Below are 17,871 nucleotides of genomic sequence, written 5' to 3'. Positions count from 1 at the left end.
GTCTGGAGGAAAGCTGGCACCATCCCTACGGTGAAGCATGGTGGTGGCAGCATCATGCTGTGAGGATGTTTTTCAGCGGCAGGAACAGGGAGACTAGTCAGGATCGAGGGAAAGATGAACGGAGCAAAGTACAGAGAAATCCTTGATGAAAACCTTCTCCAGAGCGCTCAGGACCTCAGACTGGGGCAAAGAGTCACCTTCCAACAGGACAATGACCCTAAGCACACAGCCAAGACAACGCAGGAGCGGCTTCGGGACGCGTGTCTGAATGTCCTTGAGTGGCCCAGCCAGAACCCGGACTTGAACCCGATCGAACATCTCTGGAGAGACCTGAAAATAGCTGTGCAGTGACGCTCCCATCCAACCTGACAGAGCTTGAGAAGAATGGGGAAAAACTCCCCAAATACAGGTGTGCCAAGCTTGTAGCTTCATACCCAAGAAAACTTGAGGCTGTAATCGTTGCAAAGTTGCATCAACAAAGTATTGAGTAAAGGATCTGAATACTTATGTAAATGTGATATTTCAATTTTTCTGTGTATTCTGTGTCAATTGATGAGGGAAAAAACTATTTCATCCATTTTAGAATAAGACTCTAACGTAAGAAAATGTGGGAGAAGTCAAGGGGTCTGAAAACTGTCCAAATACACTGTATGTTACTTTAAAGGGGCCTTGAAAACAGAAACGCTCTGTCAGGTCCTACAAGCCCAGGTCTGGTCGAAACTAGCTTATGCCAAGTAACCAACTGACTCAATTTTGTACTTTAACTATTATCATCAGCAAATGTTTGCTTGCTTAGTCAATCTTTAAAAATAACTTCCACATCTCAAAAGAAATGGAAAATTATAAAAACACATCTCAAAAGAAATGGAAAATTATAAAAACACAGACCAGTATTTTTAGTTCTCCAGTCTGTACAAAATAAAACACAATTTAATTTGCAGCTATTGATGTAGGTTGGTTGTGCAAGATTGTTGGTGCCAGATGGAAGGAGAGAGCCAGGTACAGAGAGAGAGAGAGAGAGAGAGAGAGTTGAGGAAAGAGGGAGAAAGAGCAGTGAGCAGAGAAACCAGGAGAAAGACTTGTTTATGTTTTACAACTAAAGATATAAAACATGTCTACACGAATCAGTAAAAACTGTAATTAAAAACTGATTTATGCAAATGAATAAAGTTGTGAATCTTTACTAATTGCCACATTGAGAGTATTTACGATGCCAGACTTTATGAGCAGTCAGTCGGTGTGTTTGAGGCTCCTCCTTTTTGAGAGCACAGACAACCTGTTGAACCACTGTAGAAAAAATACAGGGTGAAATACCCCTGAGGTACCACTAGGGGTACCCTTCCACAGACTTCTCAGTATTAGAGTAACTGTTTGGCTATACAGCTCCAATAGACCACTCTGGGACCAGGCTATCTGGAATGAAATGTGTCTAAGGAATTGTTTACCATCACTGGTTATTGGTTAGAGCATAGGTCTTGGTAAGAGAGATGGGGAGAGAGGAGAGATGGCTATTCAACATCTAGGTCACGTGTCAAATTCATTCCACGGAGGGCCATGTGTCTGCGGGTTTTCGCTCCTCCCTTATACTTAGATTGATGAATTAAGGTCACTAATTAGTAAAGAACTCCCTTTCACCTGGTTGTCTAGGTTTTAATTGAAAGGAAAAAACAAAAATCCGCAGAGACTAGGCCCTCCATGGAATGAGTTTGACACCCCTGGCTTATAATAATAATTGATTGAATTCATATAGCGCTTTTCCAGAACCCAAAGTGCTTTACATAGTAAAGGGCAAACCCACCTCATCCACCACCATCAACCACCAATATCTACAATACTCCTCTGTCTGGAGTGTGTTCTCAACTCATTCTGCGGGTGGTGGAGGGATACGGATGCAGCATGAGTCGTGAGGTGGCAGCCAGAAGGTCCTGTCCCTTATTCTCCTCCAGCTACAGTACCTTAGTGGTGTGTGTGTGTGACAGTCCATGCCAAGTCACACCACAGCAAGTCGAAAAGGCCACTCCATGTGCTGTAGCTTCCACAACCCACACCAGACATGGAGCCCCTCCAACCGGCCTTTCCAATAGTCCTGCTATGAAACTATAGACTGGAGCTGGTCCAGGGACCTGACTGTGTGGCTGTGGAGTGTCAGTCCAATCCATTGTGCAAAGCTGGGCTTGGAACTGGGACTGAGGGTCCCATAGAGGCTGGATGGTTGGATAGAAATTTTGGGAGAGTTTATGCTTTACTGCATACAATTATAAAAAAAGAAGCTATTTGGAGAACATCAAAAACAAGCAAAAATGACCCCAGCTACCGTATCACGTAGCTTTACCAACTGTTCAGTCAGTTGTAATGATGAATTTCATAAAATCATCAACCCTTCAGGTAGATATCTATTTTCTCAAATTACATACAAATTAAAAAGCTATTTCAAGGCATTAGTAATCAAGCTCCACAGCAGGTATGACTTTCTCTTTCGTTTTGATCCCGCGGCAAGAGGGTACGGGCTCCCAGTAGATAACACAATGTCTGTGAAAAGCATGATGCATGGCCATATGTGGCCCATCAAGATTGGTGAATTGTAACTCACCACCGCCAACATTTGGTCTGGAATGTAATTACATGCTTGCATGGCTAGTGACTAACGTTAGTCAGCTTGAGCTAGCTACCGAGCTAGCATTTGGACTCTGTAGCACAGAGTAGATCCTCCGTATGAAGTTGAGAAATAAGTAAATAAACATGTAATGACACCAAAATATAACCCTGTTTGTACTTATACAGGGTTTCGTACAGAGAGTGGCAAGTCAAATTCAAGAACCTTCAATAACTTTTTCAAGGACAAATATTTATTGTCAAGGACCATTAATTTGTAATAGTTAATATTATGCTATTGTTTCTAGTTGCCACCAGACAGCAGTATAATCGCCACAACCGCAAATATAAAAAATAATAATAGTATTCATCTCTACCTTACAAGTTCTACTCAATAATACATTGTTTCACTACTTATTTATTGTTTACTTAAGTGGTAAGTCAGTACTGATGATTTTGTAATTTGAGTAGTGATGAGCAGAGTTTAGGGACATGCCTACTGGTGAACACACATTTCCGATTCACATTACTACACAATTCCAGCTTAATGACTGTTTTTATTGGGCATCTGGGAATCTACTACTTAATAGCTACAAAAATGTGTCTTGCTTCCAACTGGCAGCTTCAGTGGTGCCTGTCGGGAGAAGGGCGGGCTGTGTGAGGAAAATGGCATGTGAATGGCCACCAGAATGGCAGGAGCACAGCTGTCGCTTGATGAAGCGGAATATTGTGGGTGCCCCGTGAATGAGGTGATTAGCAAAAAAGCTCTGGAGGTTGTTGCAGAGAAAAGTAAACATGTAGAACTGGCGCCAGCGCAGGATGCAGTGTTGTGTCTTTCCCCTTTCATGTGTCTCTTCAGGGCCGATTCACCCATGCTCGCAATGTCAAAGTCTTTTTTTGCACCTTAGACGGTGTGGGTTTGTTGGGTCCAGTGACGTAGTGGTACAAAAAAGGTGGTTAACGATACAGAAAAAAAATATAAGACGCAACACGTAAAGTGTTTGTCCCATGTTTCATGAGCACAAATAAAATATCCCAAAAATGTTCCATACCCACAAAAGGCAGGATTGACATTAAATGTGCCTGGAATTTTAGTTATCGATGTGACATTTGGCAGCACCTAATCAGTCAGTTCTGTACCTGCCTGGCTGAGTGGCAGTGTAAGTTACTTTACTTAAGACAATATTTACTAACTTTATTTCTTGAACTGCATTGTTGTAAGTAAACATTGTATTTGGCGCATGTGACAAAAATATAGATTTGATTTCAAATAATGATTGACATATGTGACCAACCGGCTCAAATCGGTCTGATATAGTAAAATTTGAAATTGTGTTTTTTACATTGTATAAAGATAGAGACTTGGAGCTATAAAATAGTATGTCATACATTGCATTTGAGGAACAATGGGAAAGGAAATCTTGCTTTGAAAGTTGAGATACTTGTAAACTCATTTATAAGAAAATGGCCTTTGAATGTTTTGGTACTACTACTGGAAAGCCATTCTTTGTCTACACCCATTCAGCATCGTTCTAGGAAACTAGGCATATGTCGTGCGTCACTACTTCACAGGAGAGACGTTTGAACTTTTTTTAATTCATCAAAATGTTTTTTTGGGGCAGAAATGCCTTCTGGAACATGTGAACTTTAATAACGAACTTATATGCCATCTGTAAATACCAATACAATTGTTAAATTACGAGCCTAGTTGGTTTAGCCATGGAAAATAACAGGGACCTTCCCGCTAGCCATGATTGGCTGAGATTGAATGGGCTGGAAATGCCGAGATATGAGCTTCGATTGGTCTTACATGTCGCACGCTTCTGTCTATAACATGAGCTGGTCAGTATTTGTAGGTAATCCTATCTAACGTGGCTTTTTAACCTGTTGGGGGTAGGGGAAAGTATTTGCACGGCCGGATAAAAAACGTACCCGATTTAATCTGGTTATTACTACTGCCCAGAAACTAGAATATGCATATAATTATTGGCTTTGGATAGAAAACACCCTAAAGTTTCTAAAACTGTTTGAATGGTGTCTGTGAATATAACAGAACTCATATGGCAGGCAAAAACCTGAGAAGATTCCTTACAGGAAGTGGCCTGTCTGACAACTTCTTGGGCTTCTTGACTCTCTTTATTGAAAACTGAGGATCTCTGCTGTAACGTGACACTTCCTACGGCTCCCATAGGCTCTCAGAAGGCGGGAAAAAGCTGAATGATGTCTTTGGAGCCCCTGGCTGAAAAACATTAGCGCCTTTGGTAAGTGGTCGATCAGAGTACAATGAGACTGAGGCGAGTGCACGAGGCGACCCCATGTTTTTATTTTCTCTGTCTTTGAACTAAAACAGGGTTTCCCGGTCGGAATATTATCGCTTTTTTACGAGAAAAATGGCATAAAAATTGATTTTAAACAGCGGTTGACATGCTTCGAAGTACGGTAATGGAAAATTTAGAATTTTTTTGTCACGAAACCCTTCTTTACCCTTCGGATAGTGTCTTGAACGCACAAACAAAACAGAGGATATTTGAACATAACTATGGATTATTTTGAACCAAACCAACATTTGTTATTGAAGTAGAAGTTGTAAGTTCTTCGTCAGAATGCACTCCCAGGACTTCTACGTCAATAACAAATGTTGGTTTGGTTCCAAATAATCCATAGTTATATCCAAATAGCGGCGTTTTGTTCGTGCGTTCAAGACACTATCCGAAGGGTAAAGAAGGGTGACACGCCCGGCGTGACAAAAGAAATTCAAAATATTCCATTACCGTACTTCGAAGCATGTCAAACGCTGTTTAAAATAAATTTTTATGCGATTTTTCTCGTAAAAAAGCGATTATATTCCGACCGGGTGTCGGAATTCGTTTTCGTTCAAAGACAGAGAAAGTAAAATGGACTCTTCACGTGCGCACGCGCCCGTCTCATTGTTCTCAGATCGACCACTTACCAAATGCGCTACTGTTTTTCAGCCAGAGACTGGAGAGTCATCATTCAACGTTCTGGCGCCTTATGGGAGCCTTAGAAAATGTCATGTTACAGCAGAGATCCTTTGTTTTGGATAGAGATGACAAAGAAGGCCAAGAAATGGTCAGAGAGGACGCTTCCTGTTTGGAATCTTCTCAGGTTTTGGCCTGCCATATGAGTTCTGTTATACTCACAGACACCATTCAAACAGTTTTAGAAACTTTAGGGTGTTTTCTATCCAAATCAAACAATTATATGCATATTCTAGTTACTGGGCAGGAGTAGTAACCAGATTAAATCGGGTACGTTTTTTATCCGGCCGTGCAAATACTGCCCCCTATCCCCAACAGGTTAACAAAAGACTCCACTATGCAAGTAACCATTTCAATTGAATGTTAATGAAGTCACTGCAACAACTGTCGATAGACTTAGCTGGTAAATTTGCTCTGGGTTTCTACTCCGTTTTCAGAGCACTCTCGTCTGAGTGTGCCTGAGCGCAGAATAACTGACACATTTACAAACGCTCAACACCCATTGAATATGGCAGTGTCAGTAAACGTTGGCAAAAAAGGCGTAATTAAATTGTTGCAAACAGCACAGTAACAGTCACCAACGCTCTGGATAACATGAAAACAGCCTAACCAGCTCTGCTATGGTGAGTAAAATATTCAGTGAGCTGTTCTCTCATGTTTCTGGAAGCAGTTAGCAAGCTAGGCAACGTTGGCCAGTTAGCTTGGGAGCTAGACTGCTGCTGTTAGGTCAGAACAATTGGATCAACCTTACTGCTCAGCCAGAGCCGTCCAGTGTGCGTTCTGAACGCTCCGAGAGCGAAACAATCAATTTACAAATGGACAATCTGACAACACTTGAGTTTATGAATACCCAGGGCGCACTCTGGCACTCCAGATTGAATATACGAATACACCCGTAGTATAAACCAGCCTTTAGTCTTGAAATGTTTGGTTGTTTAGTACATGGCCTCACACGTGAATCCTTAGCCCCGCCCTTCTCTCTAAGGCTTAAGAGGGTGTGAACAATGGTGAATGGGTGTAGACCAAGAAGAGCTCTCCAGTAGATTTATCAAAAATATTCAGGGACAATTTTCTCAAAATGTAGGTTACAAGTTTATCAACTTTTAAATTAGAATTACTTTCCTATTGTTCCTCATCTGTAGTGTATGATATACAATTTTGTAGCTCTGAATCTCTACTTTTATCCAATGTAACAAACACAATTTCAAATATTGCTACATAAGTCCGAATCGAGCTGGTCGGTCACAAATATGTGCTCTTTTGCCAGGACACTATTTGTTCAGCGGAGCTAGCCAACAACACAGCTAACACAAACTTCAAACTGAAGCTGGAAAGACTGCAAATTAACAGCGTTTTTTGTTTCGTTTTACCTGTTTATGCCAGCTGATTCATAATTTTGTCAAGTTGAGAAAAGCGGTCTGCCTCATCCCGACTCGTTCATTACTTTGGGACAGCTGGAGATCAAATTTCAATATTGAAACAATGTTGCAAATGACAGAGTAAGGTTTATACAAATCTCCGCTGTTGAAAACAAAATGCTAGTCTAAAAGAAATTGGAAATAATGTCTAGATGCTTTTTAGTGGAGATCAAGTTTATAAATTGCCTGGCTGGATTGATGAGACATTGGATTGAGCAGTGAGATGGAACAGAGTAAATAGGCATTTCAACATCATAGCTTTAACCGGTGGTAACTTGTGGAATAGACACCGTCTGGAATGCGGTTTAACCAAATCAGCATCCAGGATTAGACCCACCTGTTGTATAATGGAGAGTAAAAAGTCATGCTTCCTACCCTCCAACTGTGCTGAAAAGTGAAGAGTCATTTTAGGCACTTTAGGTTTCTTTCCACTGATACTTGTTGACAGGTTAAAAAAAAATTCCCTAACTTCCAAGGAGACTCGATAGAAAGTGAATGGGGATAGAGAGAGAGAGCTATGAAGCGCGTGAGAAAGAGATATGTTTGAGACTGCTCAATGCTGAGAGGTGTCCAGCAGAGTTCAAGTTGTCTTGTTGTGGCCCTTTGAGGGCCCGGCAGAATTACTGAGGGGCCCTCACTAAGTCCCTGAGCCAGGGGACACACAACACTAGCACATTGTCCTGCCGGGACTTCTGAGGAGGACATCTTGTGACCAAAACCAATCTCACAAACGGCGTCTGCACAATAAATGGGCTAGTTTGGTGACTTATGCAAATAAACCCGTAATGGGACACTGTGGGAATGTATTTTGAGTGTGTGTTTCGAGTGTGTGTGACAATGTGGGAACTGGGCAACCTTGTCACCCCAGCTCCGTCACTCCCTGGGGTAAAATAGGGCGAGGTAAATAAGGTAGTGAATACCCCCCACCCCTCCCCTAAAATCAAATAGATGGGGCAAGAGGGGTGGGTAAATACCAATGGTGGAGGGGCAGGAAAATGTGGTAACAGACGCGACTGACACAAAAGTGTGTTTGGGATTCTACGCTTACAACCCCGCAGAGGAACCCAAACACACACATAGCGCAGATGCGCAAACACACACACACTCACCGAAAATGCTACTGTATGTAAAATAGTGTGCTATAGCTTGGAAACTAAATACATTTGACTCAATGTCAAACATAATGATGTTTGTTTCCAACATTAGGGATGTTTTCCTAAATAAGTGAAATCCACTTTGTGTTTTGTTTCCTTGCCATGATACTAAAGATTAGCACGATACTGGTATCGTCCAGGCCCTAATATGTGTGTCTCACACATACTATTCCTCATGTTGCTGAGTTACAGTAGCCATCTCCACTGACCTTTCCCTCAACCGCTAATGGCTCTAGCAGCCCAGTCTGCTCTCCCCTACTTGCTCCTTTTCACTCTCTCCATCCCTCCATCACTCACTCCCCCTATCTGCACTGGGCCAGTCCATCACTTTTATTTACATTCTTTGCTTCCCTCCCTCAATTCCTCCCTCCCTTTACTGTATATGTATCAGCTGTTCTGGTCTAATCGATTCCCTGTCTGTCTCGCTGTGTGTGTGTGTGTCTGCCAACACACTGCACCCTGCCTCTGTAGCATGCACACACCTGTTTTAGCGCTTAGCCCCTCGCTGCTGGAATCACATGGCTTGGCTGACATGATATTCTGTTCATGTTCCAGAGATGTCCTGGCCGGGCCTTGAATCCACAACCCTCTGATTATTGGTTTAAGTTGAATGCCAACCTAGGCCTGTATGTTTCTACCTCAACTGGGAGTTGTGGGGCATAGGGCTTCTACAGTGGCTGTCTTAAGGTAAAGTGCAGTAGCAACTCTGCACACAGAGTGAGAGTAGTAACAGCACAGAGTGAGAACACACAGCTCTCATATAGGTAATGGGCTGTTACACATTGTATGGACAAGAGCAAAGCTATATATAAATATGGCTCTGGACCAGAGCCTTGCTCCTCAGTTAAGGAGCCCACTGAAAGACAGAGGAGTAGAGGCTGAAGCTAACTGCTCCAGCTTCTGGCCTTTCAGTCAGACGCCTGGGGTCAGTGTAGCAAGGAGGGGGGCAATATAAAAAGAAGGGGAGTGAAAATGAGAGGAAAAAAGAGAGCCAGGGTACTAGTTGTGACTTCTCTCTCCCTGTTGAGGCCCTTGCACCTAGAATAACACAGAGGAGGGAGAGACTAAGGAAAGGAGGGAGAGGAAGAAAAAGGAGAGGAGGAAGAGCTCTCCAAGAGGCCAGGATAGGGCTTTCAGGAACGTGTCCGTCTGAATGTACTGGGCTTTTAGTGAGAGAAACAGATCGCTGTAGCGACCGGCCAGAGGGGTAAGGAGGGGGCGAAGTGGAGTCTAGGGGGGCATCAAGACCTTCCACAGGTGTCTCCATTCCCCTTTGGCGCGTTTTTCCCGACACAGACAAACACCGCTCTCAGATAGAAAACTATATATATAAAAAAATATAATAATAATAATTACATTTCTCAACATACACTACCAGTCAAAAGTTTTACAACACCTACTCATTTAAGGGTTTTTCTTTATTTTTACTATTTTCTACATTGTAGAAAAATACATAGGAGAGACAGAGAAGCTTCTGGCCTTTCAGTCAGCAAGGAGCAAGGAGGGGGAAATATAAAAAGAAGGGGAGTGAAAATGAGAGGAAAAAAACATCTCAATTTGGTTGAGGTCGGGGGATTGTGGAGGCAGCTCATCTGATGCAGCACTCCATCACTCTCCTTCTTTGTAAATTTGCCCTTACACAGTCTGAAGGTGTGTTGGGTCATTGTCCTTTTGGGGGAGTTTCTCCCATTTTTCTCTGCAGATCTTCTCAAGCTTTGCCAGGTTGGATGGGGAGCGTTGCTGCACAGCTATTTTCAAGGCTCTCCAGAGATGTTCGATCAGGTTCAAGTCCGGGCTCTGGCTGGACCACTCAAGGATATTCAGAGACTTGTCCCGAAGCCACTCCTGTGTTGTCTTGGACATGTACTTATGGTCGTTGCCCTGTTAGAAGGTGAACATTCACTCCAGTGTGAGGTCCTGAGCACTCTGGAGAAGGTTTTCATCAAGGATCTCTCTGTAATTTGTTCCGTTCATCTTTCCCTCAATCCTGACTAGTCTCCCAGTCCCTACTGTTGAAAAACATCCCCACAGCATGATGCTGCCACCACACTTCACCATAGGGATGGTGCCAGGTTTCCTCCAGATGTGATGCTTGGTATTCAGGCCAAAGAGTTAAATATTCATCAGACCAGAGAATCTTGTTTTTCATGGTCTGAGAGTCCTTTAGGTGCATTTTGGCAAACTCCAAGCGGGCTGTCATGTGCCTTTTATTGAGGAGTTGCTTCCGTCTGGCCACTACCATAAAGGCCTGATTGGTGGAGTGCTGCAGAGATGGTTGTCCTTCTGTAAGGTTCTCCCATCTCCACAGTGGAACTCTGGAGCTCTGTCAGAGTGACAATCGGGTTCTTGGTCACCTCCCTGACCAATTCCCTTCACCCCTGATTGCTCAGTTTGGCCGGCGGACCAGCTCATGGAAGAGTCTTGGTGGTTCTAAACTTCCTCCATTTAAGAATTATGGAGGCCACTGTGTTCTTGGAGACCTTCAATGCTGCAGAATCTAGTTAACAGAAGAAAAGAAAGAGAAAATCAGGACAGAAGAAAAAGGATATCAAAGTGAAACAGTTCTCTAAAGACACAAGAGACAATAATACAAGAAACAACACTTCTGTAGCTTGTCAACTATGTGTCTGTCTATCCCTGTTCTCTCCCCTCTGCACAGGCCATACAAACGCTTCACACCGCGTGGCCGCTGCCACTCTAACCTGGTGGTCCCAGCGCGCACGACCCACGTGGAGTTCCAGGTCTCCGGCAGCCTCTGGAACTGCCGGTCTGCGGCCAACAAGGCAGAGTTCATCTCAGCCTATGCTACCCTCCAGTCCCTAGACTTCCTGGCGCTGACGGAAACATGGATTACCACAGATAACACTGCTACTCCTACTGCTCTCTCCTCGTCTGCCCACGTATTCTCGCATACCCCTAGAGCATCGAGCCAGCGGGGTGGTGGCACTGGAATCCTCATCTCTCCCAAGTGGACATTCTCTCTTTCTTCCCTGACCCATCTGTCTGTCTCCTCATTTGAATTCCATGCTGTCACAGTTACCAGCCCTTTCAAGCTTAACATCCTTATCATTTATCGCCCTCCAGGTTCCCTTGGAGAGTTCATCAATGAGCTTGACGCCTTGATAAGTTCCTTTCCTGAGGATGGCTCACCTCTCACAGTTCTGGGTGACTTTAACCTCCCCACGTCTACCTTTGACTCATTCCTCTCTGCCTCCTTCTTTCCACTCCTCTCCTCTTTTGACCTCACCCTCTCACCTTCCCCCCCTACTCACAAGGCAGGCAATACGCTTGACCTCATCTTTACTAGATGCTGTTCTTCCACTAATCTCATTGCAACTCCCCTCCAAATCTCCGACCACTACCTTGTATCCTTTTCCCTCTCGCTCTCATCCAACACTTCTCACTCTGCCCCTACTCGGATGGTATTGCGCCGTCCCAACCTTCGCTCTCTCTCTCCCGCTACTCTCTCCTCTTCCATGCTATCATCTCTTCCCTCTGCTCAAACCTTCTCCAACCTATCTCCTGATTCTGCCTCCTCAACCCTCCTCTCCTCCCTTTCTGCATCCTTTGATTTTCTCTGTCCCCTATCCTCCAGGCCGGCTCGGTCCTCCCCTCCTGCTCCGTGGCTCGACGACTCACTGCGAGCTCACAGAACAGGGCTCCGGGCAGCCGAGCGGAAATGGAGGAAAACTCGCCTCCCTGCGGACCTGGCATCCTTTCACTCCCTCCTCTCTACATTCTCCTCTTCTGTCTCTGCTGCTAAAGCCACTTTCTACCACTCTAAATTCCAAGCATCTGCCTCTAACCCTAGGAAGCTCTTTGCTACCTTCTCCTCCCTCCTGAATCCTCCTCCCCCTACCCCCCCTCCTCCCTCTCTGCGGATGACTTCGTCAACCATTTTGAAAAGAAGGTTGACGATATCCGATCCTCGTTTGCTAAGTCAAACGACACCGCTGGTCCTGCTCACACTGCCCTACCCTGTGCTTTGACCTCTTTCTCCCCTCTCTCTCCAGATGAAATCTCGCGTCTTGTGACGGCCGGCCGCCCAACAACCTGCCCACTTGACCCTATCCCCCCCTCTCTTCTCCAGACCATTTCCGGAGACCTTCTCCCCTACCTCACCTCGCTCATCAACTCATCCTTGACCGCTGGCTACGTCCCTTCCGTCTTCAAGAGAGCGAGAGTTGCACCCCTTCTGAAAAAATCTACACTCGATCCCTCCCATGTCAACAACTACAGACCAGTATCCCTTCTTTCTTTTCTCTCCAAAACTCTTAAACGTGCCGTCCTTGGCCAGCTCTCCTGCTATCTCTCTCAGAATGACCTTCTTGATCCTAATCAGTCAGGTTTCAAGACTGGGCATTCAACTGAGACTGCTCTTCTCTGTGTCACGGAGGCTCTCCGCACTGCTAAAGCTAACTCTCTCTCCTCTGCTCTCATCCTTCTAGACCTATCTGCTGCCTTTGATACTGTGAACCATCAGATCCTCCTCTCCACCCTCTCCGAGTTGGGCATCTCCGGCGCGGCCCACGCTTGGATTGCGTCCTACCTGACAGGTCGCTCCTACCAGGTGGCGTGGCGAGAATCTGTCTCCGCACCACGCGCTCTCACCACTGGTGTCCCCCAGGGCTCTGTTCTAGGCCCTCTCCTATTCTCGCTATACACCAAGTCACTTGGCTCTGTCATATCCTCACATGGTCTCTCCTATCATTGCTATGCAGACGACACACAATTAATCTTCTCCTTTCCCCCTTCTGATAACCAGGCGGCGAATCGCATCTCTGCATGTCTGGCAGACATATCAGTGTGGATGACGGATCACCACCTCAAGCTGAACCTCGGCAAGACGGAGCTGCTCTTCCTCCCGGGGAAGGACTGCCCGTTCCATGATCTCGCCATCACGGTTGACAACTCCCTTGTGTCCTCCTCCCAGAGTGCTAAGAACCTTGGCGTGATCCTGGACAACACCCTGTCATTCTCCACTAACATCAAGGCGATGACCCGATCCTGTAAGTTCATGCTCTACAACATTCGCAGAGTACGACCCTGCCTCACACAGGAAGCGACGCAGGTCCTAATCCAGGCACTTGTCATCTCCCGTCTGGATTACTGCAACTCGCTGTTGGCTGGGCTCCCTGCCTGTACCATTAAACCCCTACAACTCATCCAGAACGCCGCAGCCCGTCTGGTGTTCAACCTTCCCAAGTTCTCTCACGTCACCCCGCTCCTCCGCTCTCTCCACTGGCTTCCAGTTGAAGCTCACATCCGCTACAAGACCATGGTGCTTGCCTACGGAGCTGTGAGGGGAACGGCACCTCCATACCTTCAGGCTCTGATCAGGCCCTACACCCAAACAAGGGCACTGCGTTCATCCACCTCTGGCCTGCTGGCCCCCCTACCTCTGAGGAAGCATGGTTCCCGCTCAGCCCAGTCCAAACTGTTCGCTGCTCTGGCACCCCAATGGTGGAATAAGCTCCCTCACGACGCCAGGACAGCGGAGTCAATCACCACCTTCCGGAGACACCTGAAACCTCTTTAAGGAATACCTGGGATATGATAAAGTAATCCTTCTAACCCCCCCTCCCCCCTTAAAAGATTTAGATGCACTATTGTAAAGTGGTTGTTCCACTGGATATCATAATGTGAATGCACCAATTTGTAAGTCGCTCTGGATAAGAGCGTCTGCTAAATGACTTAAATGTAAATGTAATGTAATGCAGAATGTTTTGGGTATTGCTCCCCAGATCTGTGACTCAACAAAATCCTGTCTCGGAGCTCTACGGACAATTCCTTCGACCTCATGTATTGGTTTTTGCTCTGACATGCACTGTCAACTGTGTGACTTTACATAGACAAGTGTGTGCCTTTCCAAATCATGTCCAATCAATTGAATTTACCACAGGTGGACTCCAATCAAGTTATAGAAACATCTCAAGGATGATCAATGGAAACAGGATGCACCTAAGCTCAATTTCGAGTCTCATAGCAAAGGGTTTGTTTTCGCTCTGTCACTATGTGGTAGTGTGTGTAGATTGATGATAAAAAAAATGTATTCATCAATTTTAGAATAAGGCTGTAACTTAACAAAATGTGGAAAAAGTGAAGGGGTCTGAATATTTTCCGAATGCACTGTACATAAGTACTAACACCCCTGAGTCAATACGTTAGAATTACCTTTGGCAGTGACTACAGCTGTGATTCTTTCTGGTTAAGTCTAAGAGCTTTGTACAATATTTGAGCAATCTTCTTTTCAAAATTCTTCAAGCTCTGTCAAGTTGGTTGTTGATCATTGCTAGACAGCAATTTTCAAGTCTTGCCATAGATTTTCAAGCAGATTTCAGTCAAAACTGTCCCTTGGTAAGCAACACCAGTGTATATTTGCCCTTGTGTTGTAGGTTATTGCCCTGCTGAAAGCTGTATTTGTCTCCCAGTGTCTAGTGGAAAGTAGATTGAACCAGGTGTTCTTCTAGGATTTTGCCTGTGCTTAGCTCCATCCGTTTCTTGAAAAACTCATGTTGGATTTGCCGCAAACACAAGGCTTTGCATTTAGGCCAAAAACTGTATTCCTTTGCCGTGTTTTCTTGCAGTATAACTTTAGTGCTTTGTTGCATACAGGATGCATGTTTAGGAAAAAATGTATTCTGTACATTTGTATTCTTCTTTTCACTCTGTCATTTAGGTCATTATTGTGGAGTAACTACAATGTTGTTGACCTATCCTCCGTTTCTCCCATCACAGCCATTGAACTCTGTAGCTGTTTTAAAATCACCAATGGCCTAATGGTGACATCACTGAGCAGTTGCCTTCCTGTCCTGCAGCTCAGCTCAGAAGGACAGCTATCTTTGTTGTGACTGGGTGGTTTAATACATCATTCAAGGAATAATTATTAACTTGACCATGTTTAAACAGATATTTAATGTCTGATTTGTTATTGTTACCCATCTACCAAACACTGCCCTTCTTTATGAGGCTTTCTAGTCTTTTTAGTTGAATCTGTGCTTGAAATTCAATACTTGACTGAGGGGCTTTACAGATGTTACCTCGACTAACCTGTGCACTGGCACGTTGACTCTGTACCGGTACCCCCTGTATATAGCCTCACTACTGTTATTTTACTGATGCTGTTTAATGATTTGTTACATTTATTTTTTACTTATCTATTTTTTACATATTTTTCTTAAAACTGCATTGTTGGTTAAGGGCTTGTAAGTAAACATTTCACTGTAAGGTCTACACCTGTTGTATTCGGCGCATGTGACAAATACAATTTGATTTGATTTGTATGTATGGGGGACAGAGGAAGGGGTAGTAATTCAATAATCATGTCAATCCCTATTATTTTTACACAGTCCATGTAACTTACGTGATTTGTTAAGCCAATCTTTTACTCCTAAACTAATTTAGGCTTGTGTAAACAAATGGGGTGAATACTTATGCAATGGCTATATAGATTTTAAACATTTTGTAATAGTATGTAAACATTTGTAAAATGTTCTCTTCACTTTAACATTTGAGTATTTTGTGTAGATCAATGACAAAAAAAATCACAATTAAATCTATTTCAATCCCACTTTGTAACGCAACAAAATGTGGTAAAAATCCATGGGTGGTGAATACTGTACATTCATGCAGATGTATTCTCTCCTGCTTTGGATAAGTCACTGGGACAAGGTTGGGTAGGGTGGTGTAGGACATAGAGTAGAACATAGTGGAGTAGAGCATAGCAGAGTATAGGATCGAACTTCATTAGATGACAAAGGAAACATGTTGTACCTTGTATCGCATCTTGGGGCAGGAGTGGATATAGAAGCCCAGGTAGTAGTAGCACAGCTTGGGGGACTGTTTCTGGAGATGCCTGGTGAAGGCGACCTCCCTGGAGAAAAGAGATGTTTAAACAGATACAATATTGGCTAACAGCATTCTATTTTCACAGGATAAATTTAAGTTTCTCACAGAAATTGACAATTTATTATCTACTTTATTGTATTCTGTGAGTTTAGTACAAGCAGTCAGAGTGGACAGGGCCCCTGGGGTGCCATTTGGGAAGCAGCCAATGACTATATTAAAGAATGCAGTTAGTTTCTCCAGTGTTCACATTTCATTGGTCAAAAACATTGCCTTGCCTTCTAAAGCCATTGAAATGTTGAGAGTGGGGAGGTAGACAATAAGGCAAAGGAGCATGTTTACAAAGACTAAATCATTGGGAGATTTTTATAAAACATCCCCTAATACAATAAATGTCTCGGTTTATTTATTTACTTTATCGTTCTTTCATTTATTGCATCCTTTTATTTTAAGCCTATTTTCCTCCCTCGTTTTCTCTCTCGCTTCTATTTCCTTCACTTTTCCATAACTAAATTCCACTCCTCTTCTCCGCCTTTTGTTTCACTCTTCCTTCCATCCCTTTTTCTTTCACCCTCTTAAATGAAGGGTGAGAGCTTCTTTTCTTCAACTTTTCTCAAGAGCGGAAAAAAAGTTAAATAAAATAGATGCACTGGGAAATAAAAAGGGGGTGCACACAGAGACCCAAACAGAGTGAAAGAAGAATATAAAGTCTAGGGGGGATGAGAAGGTGAAAAGGGGGTGGGGGGTGGCGAGAGAAAGGGGGCTAGGAGAGAGGTGCGAGAAGGTCAGCCGGTTAGCTGCCAGGTTCCTGGGTTCCCATCCCCTCACCACAAAGGCTGACCGGGGGTTGAATGGGGAGGATCAGGAGAGGTAAGGGGCCCGTTCACAAAAAGTGCCCCCCTCCACACCCCCCCTAACCCCCGTGGCAGCAGCTTGAGTCCGCCACTATCCCCTCTTCAGCGATCTGACACTCCAAAACAAGCCAATTATCTAGGCCCCCGCTTCTCTCTCTCTCTCTCTCTCTCTCTCTCTCTCTCTCTCTCTCTCTCTCTCTCTCTCTCTACACAGAGCCCTGCTACATATTAATGCACCCTGCAGTGCTGAGCTTCAGCTCAGACCGAGGACCTAACTGTGCAGGGCTAAGCACAAATGCACACAAATGTGCACCCACCCATGCACATGCACTCATGCAAACACTCAGTCCAGAGAGACTTTAACCCATAAATAAACAAACAAAGCCCAGACCTAGACACACAAAACAACATTTATTTTTTACAAAACCAAATTCAACATAATCACACATTTTCACTAATACAGTTACACGCATGTACTCACACACACACACACACACACACACACACACACTTGTGTATGCACGCACACGCCCACACACAAAATCACCCCAATGCCGGACACCAGCTGCCTTTTGGACAACAGTGCCTCAGGAACAATGTCCACTCCTCCAATCCCTCTTTATCCCCCTCTCCCCTTCTTCTTGGTGCCTCTCATCAGGGGAACCTCTCAACATCCCCCTCTCCTGTTGTTAATACAGAATCACACCTAAACACACTCCCGATGGAACACCCCAAGACCTCAACACACACACACACTATCCCTTCTATATATATCCCCCCCCCCACACACACACACACACACACACACACACACAGACACTTCAGAATATATGGCGCAGAGTAGAAACATTTATTTTTTGACAGAGGAAGTCTTATGAAGTGAAATCAAACAACTAGGTGGTGTATGTAAACAACATGGAGTTTTTTTTTTCCATAGCACTGGTCGGCTTTTCCAGGGCCTCCTTTAGGCTATAAAATCAAATCAAATTTTATTGGTCACATACACGTT

General features: G+C 44.3%; 1 pseudogene; it reads right to left on the bottom strand.

Moving 5' to 3' along the window:
* LOC115163466 (arginyl-tRNA--protein transferase 1-like) overlaps positions 1 to 17,871 on the bottom strand; it is a 174,578-nt pseudogene that overhangs the window by 74,703 nt on the left and 82,004 nt on the right.

This window comes from Salmo trutta, chromosome 2 (assembly GCF_901001165.1).
Source record: "Salmo trutta chromosome 2, fSalTru1.1, whole genome shotgun sequence".
Taxonomy (NCBI): Eukaryota; Metazoa; Chordata; class Actinopteri; order Salmoniformes; family Salmonidae; genus Salmo; species Salmo trutta.
Note: the sequence above shows the minus strand (reverse complement) of the source record. Positions and strands in the feature narration are given on the sequence as shown.